We start from the raw sequence: 19,175 nt of genomic DNA, 5'->3' as shown, positions 1-19,175 counted from the left end.
ATTCCCAGCACGCTTAACGTGCAACAAAAACCACGTGACACACCCTCCTCACGTTGTGTTTTTTTCCCGATCCATAACCGGATGAACAGCACGCATGCGCGTACAACCTAGCGCATGCGCTCTGCGCACAACACCATTGCGAAGCTCCGCGCATGCGCTCTAACGCGCACTACCTTCCCGCACATGCGCCAACAGGGCTACCATGATACGGTGTTTAGCGCGCATCCCTCCCTCTCTTTCTAACCCAAACAGGTGAATCGCATTTAGCGAGTAGCATAAATAAGAAGCTAGGCGGCCCACTCACCTCATATCGGGCGCCGCGGAAGGACGAATAGGTCCAAGGAGGAACCAGACCGAACTACTCGTGAGTAAACAAGACCACTTGTCCTGCAAAATGGGGTAAGCAACAGCTCTTTCTCCCTACAGGTTAGACAGCCTTGTAAAACTTTTTTATTTCCACAGGGTCTCTTTCTCTGCCAGGCGACCCTTGAGGCTTTTAACAAAGAAATAACAGAGTGAGGACCTAGTATCTGTACTTACCTGTACCTCACCTTGTGATTTCGCTTTTTAGCCCACCACCACCCACTAACGGTTTCATTATACCCTCACCAGTCTCATGCAGTTGCCATGAGCTCACTCTAACCGTATATAGGACGCACACCACCTTATAAGCCGGAAATCAGTGGTTTAAAGACATACCACTCTAATATGACTCTACCTTGTACGTTTTGTCTTTGTCCTATGTGTTCTGTGTAGTAAAGCTTGAGGGAATCCCCCTCTAACAGTTATAGCACCTTAGCGTGCGCTACACATAGCCAAAGTATGACACAAACACTTAATTTAAGTTTACTATAATTTAATTTGCACCTTATCACATCTCATTGGTCCTGAGGAAAGCCAGCTTAGAATACAAAAGGCACTGGCTGAAACATGTAGACCACACTGGACGCTGGAGGTCATTATAACACTCCTTTTACGTCCCTTTGCCTTTTTTACCTGCTAACAGAGGCCCAGTTTATTAAATATTGTTAACCCTCGGGTGCTGGGACCTCGTGTATAGCCTTTTAATCTTCACCTATCTCACCCCTTCACTGCACACTCAGCAATATACCAGCTCCGCAGTCACCTGGCGTTGCAGCACACCCGGGGCACATTCAGTGCCACTGTGGTGGGCCCGATGATGAAGCATGCCACCGACTAGGTCGGTGGGTGAGGGCTTTATAAGGAAAACAGTGCTTTTTTCCTTTGTATTATTGTCTGACGTACTTGAGTCATCTATACTCTTCCTAAACTAGCTAGTCCTCATTGATCTATACATATAACCCAGGGGATACGGGCTAGCCTATCTAGTCCTCTCTCTCCCTTTGATCTGCATAACATGTGATACATACCCATACTGCATGATGCAATGTTGATTATTTGACCCAGACATTCATGACACCGCACTATGCCAATATATGATGTCCGAACTCACCAGTGGCGTGTGGGTCCTTTAAGGTGTGGATGTCCCCCTGTGTTGTGAGAAGTCATCTTGCTGTGAGACATATAAGAGAAATATGTGTTGGTATCAGACGTAAAATCGCATGTGTCATATTCATCATACAAATCATCCCCATAACTGAAAATGCTACGTAACAGTACCTTTGCGTTTTATGTTGGCTACATGATTGGGTCGACTTTGCCAGCTGTTCACACAAGACCTGTGAATGCTGAGTCAGGCCAAAAAAGACAATAATGCTAGCAAACTTTCACATACTAGTTGTGTGCAACATTCATAAGGGCCCATTTCTACATGCAACCTGATGTTAAACATGCTCTGTGTACGATTGCTAGGCTGCAGAAAGCACAAGGCTGTTTCACAGTTGTTGGTGGTGTCTGACACTCTGGAAATGTCTTAGTTCCTTTGAGCAATTGTTCATATCTCACACATTGTCACACAGAGCCCATGGACAAGGGCAGAGTAGCTAACTTACCACAATTTATTAGGACATAATTTTGACACTCCCTTATGGACAGCACACAGGTCCCAGTAAAACTGCCTTGGAATGTTCATGTACAGTCACCCTTCCTGTACACAAACAATATTTATCTTGCACACAGTATTGCACAAGGGTACCAGCCTTGGCACTACAGTGCTAAGTATTGCACCAGCGCAGTGGGTAACACAAACATGCACCCAATGCTTGGCAATATCATGCAGCATTGTGTTTGTGATGTGCCAACGTTAGGCGTGAATGCATTATGTTTCACGCCTCAGTCTGCCACATTTTAGCACTTGGACACCAGTGTGTCCCAAACGGCATTGTTGGGTTTTTGTTACAGTGAATATAGTTAGATTTTGAGTTTGAACTTACCACACTCTATGCCAGAGATGACTACCAGGTGGTGCAACAGGTCACCCTCACGACCCAGTAAATCCTGCCAGCAGTGCTTCCATTGGCGCACAGTCCGGTGCACTCCAAAGTCACACTGCATCTGCGCCCACACATGCTCCCACCTCACCTTCCGCACACTGACCGCATGTCCAGAGAGGATACGCCCTCCCCTCTCCACCATCTAGGGAAGGTAAAACTTCACGAGCCATATGAAGCCCCCCACTGCCCCCTCGGACATCCTGTCCTCCCTGCCCACACCCACTATCTCCCAGGACACACCTAAACCCACTGCCAAAAATAAAGAAACCCAATATAAAAGCACCAACAACTACTAAGAAAGTTAACTACCCCAAGGCAAACATATGACAAGATTGAGGACAGGAGACAATAAAACAGGTAACAACAAGTACACCACACTTCACAGAGACACTATTGACAGGACACAGGACACAGCAACACTCTCAAAATCTCCAATCTGCACTGCACAACACTAAACACCTCCAGCCCTCTCCACAATCACCAGCAATGTGCTCAAAAGAGAAAGTGAAAGTGCACAGCACTCCTCCAGTAAACAGGAAGCATGCAGAAATCACTTCCTGTGTGCTTGTGGCCCGTTTTTTGGCAAAGCAGTGAAAATCTGCATGCAAATAGGCTTAGGGGAAACATTTCCTACCTGTTCAATGTGTTTAGCAATGGTTTTTCCATCGCGAGTATGAAAAAAACATCTCATTGGCGTGAATGCGGGCAGATTTTGCACACTAAGTGCAGATTCTTACACAGATGAACAGTCTTACATGAAATTTCATTTCAGCCCCCCCAAAACACCATGAGGAACTTGTTGTAACCCCAAATGACACTCTAAAATTCATAATTACCCCAAAGGACACCCTAAAAGCCATATTTTACCCCAAATGACACGTTAAATGTCATAATTTGGCCCATATGACACTCTAAAAAGTAGATTTTAGTAACAGAATGGACACCCTACAAAGTCTAGTTTAACACAAATGACACCCTAATAAGCGACTCTCTGTAGAGAGGAAAAATACACGCCATCAAATTACAATTGTGATATTATTACCACTTTATGTAAAACTTACACTTGCCAGAGTGATATACTTATGCAGAGGATAAACATGCACACAGGGTATGTGTGTTGTGTTTTTTATTTGCACATACTGTGCTTGGGGTAATTTTAAACAGATATAGGATTGCTAAGGACAGTCATGATGTGCCGTGCTCAGTTGCAGAAATTATTTATGATTCGGTTCCTTCGGGCAGTCCCTGCTGCAGAAGCTATGGGGTGTGCTCCATCTGCCTCATCTTCCTCATCATCCTTAGCATCGTCCGTAGCATCTGGCACTTGGATCCATGGGGCATTGGTGCGTACACATATATTGTGCAATATACAACATAATATGATAACCTTGCACACTATTTCTGGGATGTACAACAGTCTGCCACCTGTGATGTCAATATTTAACAACAAGGGGTGGTGATGGACAGAGTCTCTGAATTAAGCAGAATACTCTCACCCAGTCAAGAGATCAGGGCTAGATCCAACACCGTTTTTTAGCTCACTGCACCATCCCAGCTCAGAACCTGGCTATATGCAAATTAGTCTGTTCCTGTCCCAGTGCATGATGGGAACAGGGCAAACCAAACTACCAAGCCAATTCTTACACTGGGAAGGAAACAAGCTTCCGGGGACCGGTTTCTGGCATTTCAGCCGTCGTCGGCCCGGCTTGCTTGAATCCTGATGGTGCAATGTGCAAGGGACTCACATCTGAGTATACCCTTCCACGCTTAGGGTGGACAAAATATTTAACAACAAGGGGTGGTGATGGACAGAGTCTCTGAATTAAGCAGAATACTCTCACCCAGTCAAGAGATCAGGGATAGATCCAACACCGTTTTTTAGCTCACTGCACCATCCCAGCTCAGAACCTGGCTATATGCAAATTAGTCTGTTCCTGTCCCAGTGCATGATGGGAACAGGGCAAACCAAACTACCAAGCCAATTCTTACACTGGGAAGGAAACAAGCTTCCGGGGACCGGTTTCTGGCATTTCAGCCGTCGTCGGCCCGGCTTGCTTGAATCCTGATGGTGCAATGAGCAAGGGACTCACATCTGAGTATACCCTTCCACGCTTAGGGTGGACAAAATATTTAACAACAAGGGGTGGTGATGGACAGAGTCTCTGAATTAAGCAGAATACTCTCACCCAGTCAAGAGATCAGGGCTAGATCCAACACCGTTTTTTAGCTCACTGCACCATCCCAGCTCAGAACCTGGCAATATGCAAATTAGTCTGTTCCTGTCCCAGTGCATGATGGGAACAGGGCAAACCAAACTACCAAGCCAATTCTTACACTGGGAAGGAAACAAGCTTCCGAGGACCGGTTTCTGGCATTTCAGCCGTCGTCGGCCCGGCTTGCTTGAATCCTGATGGTGCAATGAGCAAGGGACTCACATCTGAGTATACCCTTCCACGCTTAGGGTGGACAAAATATTTAACAACAAGGGGTGGTGATGGACAGAGTCTCTGAATTAAGCAGAATACTCTCACCCAGTCAAGAGATCAGGGCTAGATCCAACACCGTTTTTTAGCTCACTGCGCCATCCCAGCTCAGAACCTGGCTATATGCAAATTAGTTTGTTCCTGTCCCAGTGCATGATGGGAACAGGGCAAACCAAACTACCAAGCCAATTCTTACACTGGGAAGGAAACAAGCTTCCGGGGACCGGTTTCTGGCATTTCAGCCGTCGTCGGCCCGGCTTGCTTGAATCCTGATGGTGCAATGAGCAAGGGACTCACATCTGAGTATACCCTTCCACGCTTAGGGTGGACAAAATATTTAACAACAAGGGGTGGTGATGGACAGAGTCTCTGAATTAAGCAGAATACTCTCACCCAGTCAAGAGATCAGGGCTAGATCCAACACCTGTGATGTCAAGGCACCAGAAACGTGACTTTAGCACGCCAATTGTGCGCTACACATGGACCTAGTGCGTCCAAGGGCCAAATTATACTGACTCTGGGCCTGGGTGTTAGTGGCTCGAAGGGGTGTCATAATCCATGTGGTGAGTGCATATGCTAGATCACCTGTGACATGTAATAGAGAGATGTGTCCATTAGTAGTTACGCATGCTGTGTTGGCAGTGTTAATACTTTTGTGATGTGTGATTTGTGCTAATTTTAAATGTATGTTTGCCCTGTGTAGCTTCTAACATATTACCAGCATCAATGCAAATTATATTGCCTCATAGCTGCTCATCCCTCCCCTGAGACTATTTAATTGGGCGCGCTGTGCTTTTGCGTCACTAGAACTCCAACAGCGCACCAATGTCAAGCCTGTCTGCGCCTGTCTGCGCCTGTCTGCGCCTTTCTGCACCTATCTGCGCCTGACTGCACCTATCTGTGCTTGTCTGCACCTGTCCGCAAGCCTAACACCAACACCAGCAGTGACCCTGGCTCTCCTAATTTCTAGCGCTACCACTCATCCGCTCTCCTCGCAGTCAACGCCAGGAGAACGTTTAAATGCCAATGGGCCACACCAGACACAGGTCATGTTCAGTTCTGCTGCTGGTGCCGCCAGACCTTCCCCACCGCCCAACACCTGCACTTTCATATCCAGACCTGCCACAAAGCAACAGTCAGCGGCACCCTCACCTTCAGGGTCCACAGAGGGGGGGAACGCTTCGCCAACACCATCAACATCATCACACACCACGCCATCTACTCCATGGACTACGTACTCATTCCTGAGCGGAGCCTCCACCTCGCATACCACAATAACTCCAAATCCATTACACTCTGGCAGATGCTTGCTAACATCGAACTGAGCCAACTCTTCACCACACTGAGCCATAAGGCAGGGCACACCTTTGATCCCATCTTCACATGTGTAAACTGTTGTTGATTGTTGTGCGCGCTGCTCGCTGAAACCGCGCTGCTTTGATTAGGAAAGGCGCTTGTGGACAAATTGAATTTGAATTTGTATTTGTTTTTAAAACTTTTACTTCACTCACCCAACTCGTATCGCGATCCCTGGCTCAACCTAACACTCCCCCTGCTCACCTCCGCCAGGCCTCAGCCAATCGACCTTGACGGGGCGGATCCTGGAGGCGGGACGTTAGTTGAAAATCCAGCTCCTCGCAACAAGCAGGCAATTGTTGATTGTTGTGCGCGCTGCTCGCTGAAACCGCGCTGCTTTGATTAGGAAAGGCGCGCTTGTGGACAAATTGAATTTGAATTTGTATGTGTTTTTAAAACTTTTACTTCACTCACCCAACTCGAATCGTGATCCCTTGCTCAACCTAACACTCCCCCTGCTCACCTCCCTCAGGCCTCAGCCAATCAGCCTTGACGGGGCGGAGCCCGGAGGCGGGGCGTTCAGGCCAAATGCAGATCCCCCCACGGGAGCGCAGCGGACGGGCGCAGCGGGCGCACAAAAGGCAAGCCCGTCTGCGCTCGTCCGCGCCACACCGGGCCCAGGGGCCATGAGTCCTGGGCAATTCCTCTCCTGTCCTTCAAAGGTACTTAGAGAGCTGCAGTTCTCGCTCACACCGCTCCCTTCAGGAGCGCGCGAGCTCATTTTGTCCTTAGGTACCTCACGCAATGCTCAGAGCTCTCCCACTGATATAGAGCACGAGGCTACCCCCCCTCTAACATTACGCCTCATGCATTCACGTCTCTTCAGGTGCTGTACCTCAACACGCGCTCTATGGTGAAACACCAGTTAGACATATTCACCCTGCTGACCATTGAAAAACCAGACATGCTATTACTCACTGAAATGTGGCTCACCTCAGATTCCTATCCGGATATTCTGGCCGTCCTCCCCCCGGATTACTACATTCTCAATGTAAACCGGCCATCTAGCCGACTTGGGGGTTGGGTAGCAGCTATCATACAAAAAAGGTTTAAATTCATTGCCACAGCCTCCCTAGCCCAACCAGAGGTGGAAAACCTAGTCATCAATCTTGAAACCGATGCTGGCGCTTTTGCGCTTATACTTATTTACTGTCCCCCCCATCCTATGCCCTTGTTCCCCATTTCCATGAGCAAACAGTTGGCAAACTTGATGACCTCCCATGCCTGAATTGCACTCTTTGGGGACTTTAATTATTGGTTTGATGACGACCAAGCAGGACCCCACGCTACTGAATTATTCGAACTCTTAACCAGTCTCAATCTGGCCCAACAAATCACTACACCTACCCATACCAAGGGTCATATCCTTGACCATATTTGGACATATAATCTAGCATTGTCTAGTCCAATTATTTCCCCCTGTATTTGGTCGGACCACCTCCAGATCGATGTCACCGTTACAGTCAAAGGTGGGGTCAAGCCTCCCACGCTGGCATGTGGGTTGTCCCGCAAATGGAGCTCCTACGACTCCCAAAACTTCTTAGACTCCATGGCCAGCACTTGCCCCACCACTGGCCCCAAATCCACTGTTGACTCGATGGAGGAAGACATTGCTAATTGGCTTCAGATAGCCAGTGACAGGTCCGCCCCCATCACTAAATTTGCGCATGCCTGGCATGGTAACGCACACAGATGGTTTTCTAATGACCTTAAGGCACTGAAACTTAAGCTACGCCAATTAGAACGGAATTGGAGACGTGACTACTCCAACTCCGATAGACTGCTTTTTGATGCGACCCGCAAAGAATACAATAGCGAGATTGTCATGGCCAAAGCCACACATGTCTCAGAAAGAATCCTCTCTGCCCGTAACAAATCTAAAGAAATTATGAATGACTTCTCTTCTGATGACAGAATTCTTCCCTACCAGGCCCCCACACAAGAGACATGCAACGCGCTGAACACTTTCTTTATTGAGAAAATTGTGGATATTAAGAAAACCATTCCCCCCTCCCCTTCAGTTAGTCCATCAGACTCCGCCTCATCCAATCCTCTATCTTTCATTCACTTCACCGCTATCAGCACCAATATCCTCTCAGAACTCACATCCCGTGTTAAATCAGGGTCTCCCAGCGACTGTTGCCACCCTTCCGTTCTCAGGGACGTCTTCCTCTCCCTACCACACAGTATCCTCCCCTTTCTGAACGCTTCTCTCAGCACAGGCACAGTCCCCAGCTCCCTCAAGGAGGCCTCACTGATCCCCCTACTGAAGATACCTGGAGCAGACCCCGCTAACCTCTCCAACTACCTTCCCATCTCCCTTCTGCCTTATCTGGCAAAGCTTCTTGAGGCACATGTAACCACGTGTCTCTATAAATTCATAGAGAGCTCCGGTTTCCTCGAACCCAACCAAGCAGGCTTTAGGCCGGCACATTCTACCGAGACCGTCATCCTGACAGTGATTGATGCGCTGAGGGGAAACGTTGATAAGCGGGCCCCGCAGGCATTAGTGCTCCTGGACCTGTCAGCCGCATTGGACACGGTGGACCACAACATCCTTCTACACCGTGTCGGACAGGCTGGCATCCAGGGCCCTGCCTTCGAGTGGATCAAGTCATTCCTCTCAGGCAGAGTACAATCGGTCCGCTTGGGCCCCTTCACTGCGTCCAAGACATTTACTACATGCGGAGTCCCCCAGGGATCTTCACTCTCACCCTTACTATTTAACTTGTACCTTCGGCCACTGATCCACTCGCTAAAAAAGTGGAAGATCACGGTTTCCAACTATGCCAAGGATCTGCAGATCATTTTCCCTCTAGATTCCCCCGATGCTGCAACTGAATTCCAAGCAGTAATGCTCCACATACAGCAGTGGAAGAATCACAATCAACTCAAACTTAATCCGGGGAAAACTGAACTCATCCTGCCAGGAAACAGCGTGGCACACTGGGGCCCAAAGTTCTGGCCAACTGAGCTAGGCCCCCCGCACCTGCAGGCTCAGTGAAGAGCCTGGGGGTGATCATTGACTCTGATCTCTCCCTTAAAACTCACGTGGGGGCAGTGATCTCCTCCAGTATGTTCCAGCTGCGAAAAATCCGTAAGATCTCCCACTTGCTCTCGCATGCGGCACTGGTACAAGTAGTGATCTCTCTGGTACTATCCCGGCTCGACTTTTCCAATTCCCTCTATCTAGGCTTACTCCAGTCACTGTTCCGTCGCCTTCAACTTGTTCAAAACCAGGCAGCAAGACTCATCCATAAAACTCCGAAATGGCAATCGGTGAGACCCCTGCTGCGTAAACTGCACTGGTTGCCAATTGAACAAAGGGCCGCTTTTAAGACAGGCTGTTTAATATTCAAAACTCTTCACTGCAACAGCCCGGACTTCCTAAAGGCCCTCATCGTAAAGCACTGCCCGGTTTGCAATCTTCGCTCACTTACTGACCACCCCTACTATCAAACTCAAAAAGCTAGGAGGCCACAGGTTCGCTTACCTAGCACTGAAGCTATGGAATTCCCTCTCCCTGGCAGTTAAGACCAGTAGCCCCCTACTGAGTTTCAGAAAGACCTTAAAGATCTGGTTATTCTCTAAGTCCGGTTAGCCTGCTCTGCCGCATCTACTTCACATATTCTCAGCGCCAGGAACCTTATGGTGTCAGTGCGCTTTATAAGTTCAGATTAACATAACATAACATAACTGCGTCCACTTTATCAACACCACTCACCGCCCATAGAGTGACCAGCACTGCACAGCACTCGTTGAGAAACCCCATGATACCCAAACCCACAGCAGGCACCACACAAAGTTATTGGAGCTGAGCCACCAAGGAGATGGTACACTCCACCATCAACAGCAAAACACACACCGCTGCAGCCAGCACCAACTGCGCTGCCCAGGATTTTCAAACATGTATCTTTAACTGTGCATACACACTTGCCCCAATATGCTACACCAACATACAGTGTACAATGAATGCCACCTCTGTCACCAATTACATCCAAGATGACAGATGCCTCTGCAGATGCCTGGAGAATAACTGGAGTTACATGAAGGGGACCATTTGACATCACAAAGAGGAGACATTAGTCCGCATTCTCGTGACCACCCCATCAGCATGTGGCAACACCTGTTAGGCCACCACCTTCGGCAGCCCCCCCAAGACAACTCTAGGTACCTAAGCATCGTACTCGAGTCCTCCCTCTCCATGAACAAACAGGTCTACGCAGTGGCCTGCAGCTGCTTCGACAGCTTCTGCACCCTCCATGCGACCTTCACATGGTTACGTCCCCCCCATCACGTAAGACAGTCACCAACACAGTCATTGCCTTCAGGCTGGACAACAGAAATGCAATATATGCCCACATAGACAAGTCTGTGCTCTGCAAACTCCAGACTGTCCAGCACTCCACCACCACACTCGACCTTGTGTACATACTTTCTTAACAGGCTGAGTACCTCCATCGCACATACTTGGTTACCACCTCTGCCCACATTTGCAAATGTTTGGCGGAGGGGCTAGGCCTTTGGGGATGGCTTGTCTACATGGCTAGCCCCAATGACCACAGTTTGTGAGTTTCATGATTGTGCAGTTGAGATGTTTTGTGTTTTTCAGTTAGTACTTACCAACAAGCAGTGCATTTCCTTATGTGCCATCTTGAAAGCGCTGGTTGATGATGGACTGGTGGAAGATGTATGAATCATCCACACTCTCTGAGAACTTGGCTACAACATTAGTGAACGGGCCCTGGTGGTCCACTATTGCCTGCACATCGTTGGAATGTGTGTCTTTTCTGTCGCTGGATATGTGTGCTGTGTCCGCAGGTGGCACAAGTAGGACATGTGTGCAGTCAATTGCCCCCAAAACCTGCAGGAAGTCAGCTATGGCGTAAAAGCATTGCTTGGTCTCAAGCTGTTCCTGCACAGTGTTGGGGAAGCGTACGTGCTGGGGTATCAGGCTGATGACGGCATCCAAGACAGTTGGGAGGAACTTTGATAGGGCTGGCTGTGAGACTCCTCCAACTCTGGCAGTTGTTGGTTGGAAGGTACCAGAGGCCAACATGTGCAGCACAGCCAGCAGCTTTGTTTGCAGAGGTATATTGGTTTTCCGCAGTGTTGGGACCGTCAGCCTGTGGGCTATCTGAGTCAGGATGCGGTGGATGGATGTCCTTTTGAGCCTGTAGTAGGCAATGACATCTGGCGTTAGGTCTGTGAGGCTGAGGCATCGGCGATGGACCCACTGTCTTATTTGGTGATCCAGGGGAAGGTGGCAGTGGCAGTGGTTGTTGTGGCCTTCTTGGTGCTCCAAGCTGCATGAGTAGTCAGACTTTCCAGGATAGGGGGAAGATCTTTTTCCTACCTCAGCCCATCCCTCTGGAACACTCTCGCCCTTGTCCTCCATAAAGAAACTGTTTACACTCACTTCCGTAGAGCTCTTAAGACCTGGCTTTTTGATCAATATATTCATCCGACTGCCTTGCTATCTCTGCTCCCTGTATGCCATGGTGCCGGGAAACCCTTTTTGGGTAGCTGTAGCGCCCTACAAATCCAATTAATAAATAAAAAATAAATAAATAAGTAGTACCTCCATGGCATCAGTGGGTCTTCAGATGAGGCTCTGGGCTAGTTTCACTTATGTACTACTCTTTATCACCATTTTTATGACCTCCTTTTTTCTGGTCTTAAGTCCCAGCCGCTAATGGGCCTTAGCAGAAGTTTTTTTTATCGCATCACAAGTCAGGGCAAGCACTGTGATAATAGCGAAGTGGAGTTAGCATGCGTTTTTGCACAGGAACGCCTACATTGCATGTCACTAGCGATAGTAATCGCTAACATCGTTGGCAATGCTGGATGCGGCCGCTATCGCCAGAAAGCTGTCACTAACGGCTGTTAGGGACAGCTTGGTAACACTGCGATAAAAATATTGCCACATTCAAGGCAGAAAAGTGCTGCTAATGCGGCGATAACTACTTGTGAATATGCCCCTTGGTTTCTTTACTCATAAAGCAGGCAGGAAAGAAATGTGGCATCCTTTTGGGGCGGAGTATGGCTCAGAAAATGGCCTCCTGTCAGACATAGAAACCACAGTATCAAATACAGCATGTTTTGCCACCCACATGTCATGCTGTCTATCTCTGTTCATATCTCATCATATAGGAGCTTTTTTGGGGGGTCCAACAATATGACTGTCTACAGTACATGACATCAATGCTCAGGCTGCCAGTTGCCATGTTTGCTTGGTTTTACTTAAAGGAGGTAGATCTCTGAAGATCTCAAGAATAATACTGCTGCTGCACTCCTTTGCATCCCGCAGGAGAAGTTCCTGACAGAGCAACCCCAGGTGGGAACAAAGACACCACCTTTTCGAGCAGAACTGTTCGTTCTACCTCGTGGAGTGGAGCCAGGTGTTAGGACTCAGGTGTTACCGCTCAGGTGTTAGGGCTCAGGTGTTAGGACTCAGGTGTTAGGACTCAGGTGTTAGGACTCAGGTGTTAGGGATCAGGTGTTAGGGATCAGGTGTTAGGGATCAGGTGGCAGAGCTGGTATGATACAAGAAAGTGGGTCTTGTGGGACCTCTACTGCTGGGACCAGTGGAAAGGAGAGCAGCCATTTTGTTGTGTTGCTAAAGATGAAGGAAAGAGCAGCGCCCAGAGTTGTCACTTAGCCACAGTGACATTATTTCAAAGCTATGGTAAGGACTGTGCTAGCAATAATTTCCAATCAGAGTTGTGCGGAAAAGGTGGACGGATATTAATACAATACACGTCTGCGATTCAGTGCCAAGATGCTGCAAGGGGGGACATTTACTTTGCAAATAGACACGTTATATTATAGTAAAGCTCTAAATGAATGTCCAGTCCTGGAGAATATCCCAAAATACATTTATGTGTAGTGCGCTCTAAATTCGAAGACTCTTTGTTCTCAGATGTTTTTGCCTTTTCAGGGGGAAATTATATGTAAGCTTGTGGCAGGGACAAAGCAATAACACTCAATAGCAGATCAATGGGGAGTTTAAATGAGGGTGACTGAAGAAACAGGGGTTTTCTATGGACCATCCAATAGATTTGATGGCGGCTTCCTTCCGCAGTCATCCACCAGATATGGGTTATTGCTTATGCCACCTAAACCAAAGAACAATCATGGACTGCTACAATTTAGCGAAGGCTAGGGAGGCTTTCCTTTGTGAAGCAGGGCTTGCTGTTAAAGGCCTTGTAATACATTCCATTGGACTATGCATAGCAAATACATGCTTTAGGAAGATCTCAGACACAATTACAAAGGAGGAGGTGGGAAGCTGGCTGGCAAAAGCTGTATTTAATGTGCCATGAGTCGTAAGCATTCATCATTATACAATGAATTCTGTAATATTAAGTTCATATGTAAATAATTATGTGTTTACCACTTTGCTGCATAAGAATGCACAAGGCAGGTGTATAGGCTCATTTAGTGTGTTTTAATGAAAACATTTGGCTTGACTGTTGTTCTGTACTTCATACTGTCAGAGCCAAGTGTTTGGTCAGGGATGCACTGCGTTGTGTCAAGGGCTATTCATTATGCAGAAGTGAAGAACCGGAAGCATATGAAACCCGGCACCACTATGCAGCATATTTACAAGCCCCTTGTGCTGCCGGTGCGTCACTTTTTGTGACATACCGGTGGCACATTTTGCTGCCCCATATTTACAAGGGCACGTGAAGCCAACCTGTGTGGATTTTCGTGTCCTTGTAAATACAGCCCCTTTTCACGCAGCTCTTTGCGTGAAAGGGGCGTGCCATGGGTGTTACTGTGAGTTTCCCACGCAACACCCATGGCTTCTGCCTCATTCCCAGATTTACAACCTTTTGTAGACCAGGAAATACATCAGAATGCTACGCCTCCCCCGGGGAGGCGTAGGGAGGTGCAAGGAGGAGAAATGTTTTCATTTCCACTCGTTTCTTCCTCTTTCTATGCCTGCTGCATTCTGCAGAACACTTAGAATGAGAAAATCACCTCTTGTGATTGGTTTTTTTGCAGGAAGGTGTCTCTTCCTGCACAAACAAATCTCCCTTGAAACGCAGACACCCTGTGCCTGCGTTGGCGCATGGCAGCCAATTGTACGCTAGCGCAGGATAAAGCACAGGAATGCGACCTAATATTGTAAATATGTTGCATCCCTGTGCTTTGAAAGTGACTCCGTGTGGCGCAGCCAAATGGCTTGCGGTGCCGCGCCAAGTCACTTTCTTGTAGATAAGCCCTATGTCTTCATTTTGCGCAGAATTAATTATTTTTGGGACTTCGGGCTCAGAAAGAGGTGGAAGCCTGAAAAGCAACACCAGATGATCAACAATTGCTGGTGGATGGTCTCAACTCAGATGGTCAGTCAGTTTGGCTCATCTCCTCGCTGACTATCCTCCATCCTGTAAATAACCTAAACCTGTGTTTAATAGAAGGGCAACAAATGATGTGTGCTGTCTCCATTAGGTTATAAAACTTCTTGGTATTTTATGGCACAGCAACGCTCTGCACTGTTGGCTGTTGTTTATACAAGCACTCGTTGCAAGCAGAGCAGCTTGCATAAGGAAATAATAGACCTTGTTGTATTCCTGATCATTAGGCTCCCTCTGGTGGCTTAGTTTGTTATTTAAGCTCCCATTGCGGGTTATCTTCACATTACTAAAATATATGTTTTTGGCAGTTTGATAAAACGACACTAGGTTCAAGGACATTCGAGCCTCAGATCCAGGAGAGCTGCCAAGTTTCCCTACGCCTAGGATACGACTACTAATCTTGGTGGCATCTCGAACAGTGTCAGAACCAGTATTGGTGGTGTCACTGGCAGTTCATGTGGCACCGAATACCCAGAAGACATTCACATTTTTAAATCCAGCATGTAAATAAACATGGCATATATCATGATCGAATACAACTCACTACAACCAACAACTTTCGCCTATGTGATTAATAATAAGCTGTTTTTAGTCCTAAGTTGAAGCTTGGTGAGCAGTTACTGAGCCCCTTTTAAGATTTATATTAAATGTGGGGCTACTGAGGAGCATATGTACAAGCCCCTATCACCAACACAACGTCGCCTTCAGTGAAATTGTTATGGTGATAGCAGGGGCGTAACAAACGCCCCTGCAGCCCCCGCAGTGCGGGGGGCCTCACTCTCTAAAGTTAATGAAGGGGGCCCCCAGGGGACCCGGCCCCCTCAGCTCTTCCCCTCAGCTCTTCGGAGGGCTGTGAGAGAGGCCTGCGCTGAAGCAAGCCTCTCTCCCTCTGCGTCTGAAGCAGGTGCAGCCTGCTCGGAGCCCTTCGCCCCCTCCCTCTGACTGAAGAGAAACAAAGTATCAATATACATTGTTTCACTTCAGTCAGAGCCAGAGGCAGTCCCAGAAAGAGGATGGGGGCCCCAGGGACAGCAGTCTCCACTGCTCCTCTGAGGCAGCACAGAGCCCGGCCCCCACTCTCTCCTCTCGATAAGCAAAGCCCACCCCACAAGAGAAGAGACAGGAACACAGAGGGGGTGGGAGCCCCACCCCACAAGAGAAGAGAAGAGACAGGGACAAGGATGGGGTGGGTGCCCCATCCCACAAGAGAAGAGACAGTGACAGGCCCCCACCCGAGAAGAGACAGGGACAAGGATGGGGTGGGTGCCCCATCCCACAAGGATGGGGTGGGTGCCCCATCCCACAAGAGAAGAGACAGTGACAGGCCCCCACCCGAGAAGAGACAGGGACAAGGATGGGGTGGGGGCCCCACCCCACAAGAGAAGAGAAGAGACAGGGACAAGGATTGGGTGGGGGCCCCAACCCACAAGAGAAGAGACAGTGACAGGCCCCCACCCGAGAAGAGACAGGGACAAGGATGAGGTGGGGGCCCCACCCCACAAGAGAAGAGAAGAGACATGGACAAGGATTGGGTGGGGGCCCCACCCCACAAGAGAAGAGAAGAGACAGGGACAAGGATGGGGTGGGGGCCCCACCCCACAAGGGAAGAGACGGGGACAAGTACAAGAGAAGAGAAGAGACAGGGACAACGATGGGGTGGGGGCCCCACCCCACAAGAGAAGAGAAGAGACAGGGACAAGGATGGGGTGGGGGCCCCATCCCACAAGAGAAGAGAAGAGAAGAGACAGGGACAAGGATGGGGTGGGGTGGGGTGGGGGCCCCAGATACAGCGCTCTCCACTGCTCCTATGAGGCAGCTCAGAGCCCGGCCCCCACTCTCTCCTCTCCATAAGCAAAGCCCCCCCCACAAGAGAAGAGAAGAGACAGGGTGGGACAAGGATGGGGTGGGGGCCTCAGAGAGCAAGAGCAGGAGACAGCACAGAGCAGTGCTCTGGACCCTGACAAGGGTGGGAGTGGGGGCCCCTAGAGAGAGCATTCTCCAGGGCAAAGCTCACATGAGAAGGGATGAGGCAGCAAAATGGTGCCCTCAGGTAAGCCCTCTAGTTAGAACACACCATGGGCATCCGCAGGAGGGAAGGAGGGGGGCCGAGAAGGGTGCAAGGCAAAGGGGAAAAGGGTGCAAGGCAGAGGGGGAGAAGGATGCAAGGTAGAGAAGGGTGCAAGGCGGAGGGGAGAAGGGTGTAAGGCAGAGGGGAGAAGGGTGCAAGGCAGAGGGGAGAAGGGTGCAAGGCAGAGGGGAGAAGGGTGCAAGGCAAAGAGGAGAAGGGTGCAAGGAAGAGAGGAGAAGGGTGCAAGGTAGAGAAGGGTGCAAGGCGGAGGGGGAGAAGGGTGCAGGGTAGAGGGGAGAAGGGTGCAAGGCAGAGCGGAGAAGGGTGCAAGACAGAGGGGAGAAGGGTGCAAGGCGGAGGGGAGAAGGGTGCAAGGCGGAGGGGAGAAGGGTGCAAGGCGGAGGGGAGAAGGGTGCAAGGCAGAGGGGAGAAGGGTGCAAGGCAGAGGGGATAAGGGTGCAAGGAAGGGAGGATAAGGGTGCAAGGTAGAGAAGGGTGCAAGGCGGAGGGGGAGAAGGGTGCAAGGTGGAGGGGGAGAAGGGTGCAAGGCAGAGGGGAGAAGGTTGCAAGGCAGAGGGGAGAAGGGTGCAAGGAAGAGAGGAGAAGGGTGCAAGGTAGAGAAGGGTGCAAGGCAGAGGGGGAGAAGGGTGCAAGACAGAGGGAAGAAGGGTGCAAGGCAGAGAGGAGAAGGGTGCAAGGCAGAGAGGAGAAGGGTGAAAGGCAAAGGGGAGAAGGGTGAAAGGCAAAGGGGAGAAGGGTGAAAGGCAAAGGGGAGAATGGTGCAAGGCAAAGGGGAGAAGGGTGCAAGGCAAAGGGGAGAAGGGTGCAAGGCAGAGGGGGAGAAGGGTGCACGGCAGAGGGGGAGAAGGGTGCAAGGCAGAGAGGAAAAGGATGCAAGGTAGAGAAGGGTGCAAGGCGGAGTGGGAGAAGGGTGCAAGGTGGAGGGGGAGAAGGGTGCAAGGCAGAGGGGAGAAGGGTGCAAGGCAGAGGGGAGAAGGGTGCAAGGCAGAGAGGAGAATGGTGGAAAGAAGAGAGGAGAAGGGTGCAAGGTAGAGAAGGGTGCAAGGCGGAGGGGGGAAGGGGTGCAAGGCAGAGAGGAGAAGGGTCAAAGGTAGAGAAGGGTGCAAGCCGGGGGTGGAATAGGGTGCAAGACAGAGAGGAGAAGGGTGCAAGGCAGAGGGGAGTAGGGTGCAAGGCAGAGGGGAGAAGGGTGCAAGGCAGAGGGGAGAAGGGTGCAAGGCAGAGGGGAGAAGGGTGCAAGGCAGAGGGGAGAAGGGTGCAAGGTAGAAAAGGGTGCAAGGTGGAGGTGGACTAGGGTACAAGTGGAGGAGGAGAAGTATGCAAGGGGGAGGGGGGAAAGGTGCAAGAAGGAGGGCAAGAAGGGTGGAAGGCAGAGGAGAGAAGGGTGCAAGGGGGATGGTGATGAAGTTAAAAATGTGCCCCCCCTGGAAACATTTCTGCAGACAACCATGGAACGCACACTACTTTGTAAGGGAGAGTGGGAGAGAGTGGAGAGAGAGAGAGTGGAGAGAAACAGTGGAGAGAAACAGTGGAGAGAGAGAGTAGCTAGAGAGAGAGAGAGTGGAGAGAGACAGTGGAGAGAGTAGACAGTGGAGAGAGAGTGGAGATAGACAGTGGAGAGAAAGAGAGTGGAGAGAGAGTGGAGAGAGCATGGAGAGACACTGGAGAGAGTGGAGAGAGAGAGTGGAGAGAGAGAGAGACAGTGAAGAGAGAGACAGTGAAGAGAGAGACACTGGAGAGAGACAGTGGAGAGAGCGAGTGGAGAGAGCGAGTGGAGAGAGCGAGTGGAGAGTGCGAGTGGAGAGAGAGAGGGGAGAGACCGAGTGGAGAGAGATAGAGTGGAGAGTGGAGAGAGAGAGAGAGTGGAGAGAGAGAGAGAATGGAGAGAGAGAGAGTGTGGAGAGAGAGAGAGAGAGAGAGAGTGGAGAGAGAGAGAGAGTGGGTGGAGAGAGAGAGTCGAGAGAGAGAGAGAGGAGAGAGAGAGAGTGGTGAGAGAGTGGAGAGTGGAGAGAGAGTGGAGAGTAGAGAGACAGTGGAGAGAGAGAGAGTGGAGAGAGAGACAGTGGAGGGAGACAGCAGAGAGAGAGTGAGTGGAGAGAGAGTGAGTGGAGAGAGAGTGAGTGGAGAGAGAGTGAGTGGAGAGAGAGAGAGTGGAGAGAGAGAGAGTGGAGAGAGAGTGGAGAGAGAGTGGAGAGAGAGTGGAGAGAGAGAGTGGAGAGAGAGAGTGGAGAGAGAGAGTGGAGAGAGAGAGTGGAGAGAGAGAGTGGAGAGAAAGTAGAGAGAGAAGGGGGAGAGGGTGGAGAGAGAGAGTGGAGGGAGACAGTGGAAGGAGACAGTGGAGGGAGACAGTGGAGGGAGACAGTGGAGAGAGAAAGTGGAGAGAGAGACAGCAGAGATAGAGTGGACAGAGTTGAGAGAGAGAATGGAGAGAGAGTAGAGACTGACTGACTCAGACTGAATACTGACTGAC

This window comes from Lissotriton vulgaris, unplaced genomic scaffold (assembly GCF_964263255.1).
Source record: "Lissotriton vulgaris unplaced genomic scaffold, aLisVul1.2 SCAFFOLD_775, whole genome shotgun sequence".
Lineage (NCBI taxonomy): Eukaryota > Metazoa > Chordata > Amphibia > Caudata > Salamandridae > Lissotriton > Lissotriton vulgaris.
Note: the sequence above shows the minus strand (reverse complement) of the source record.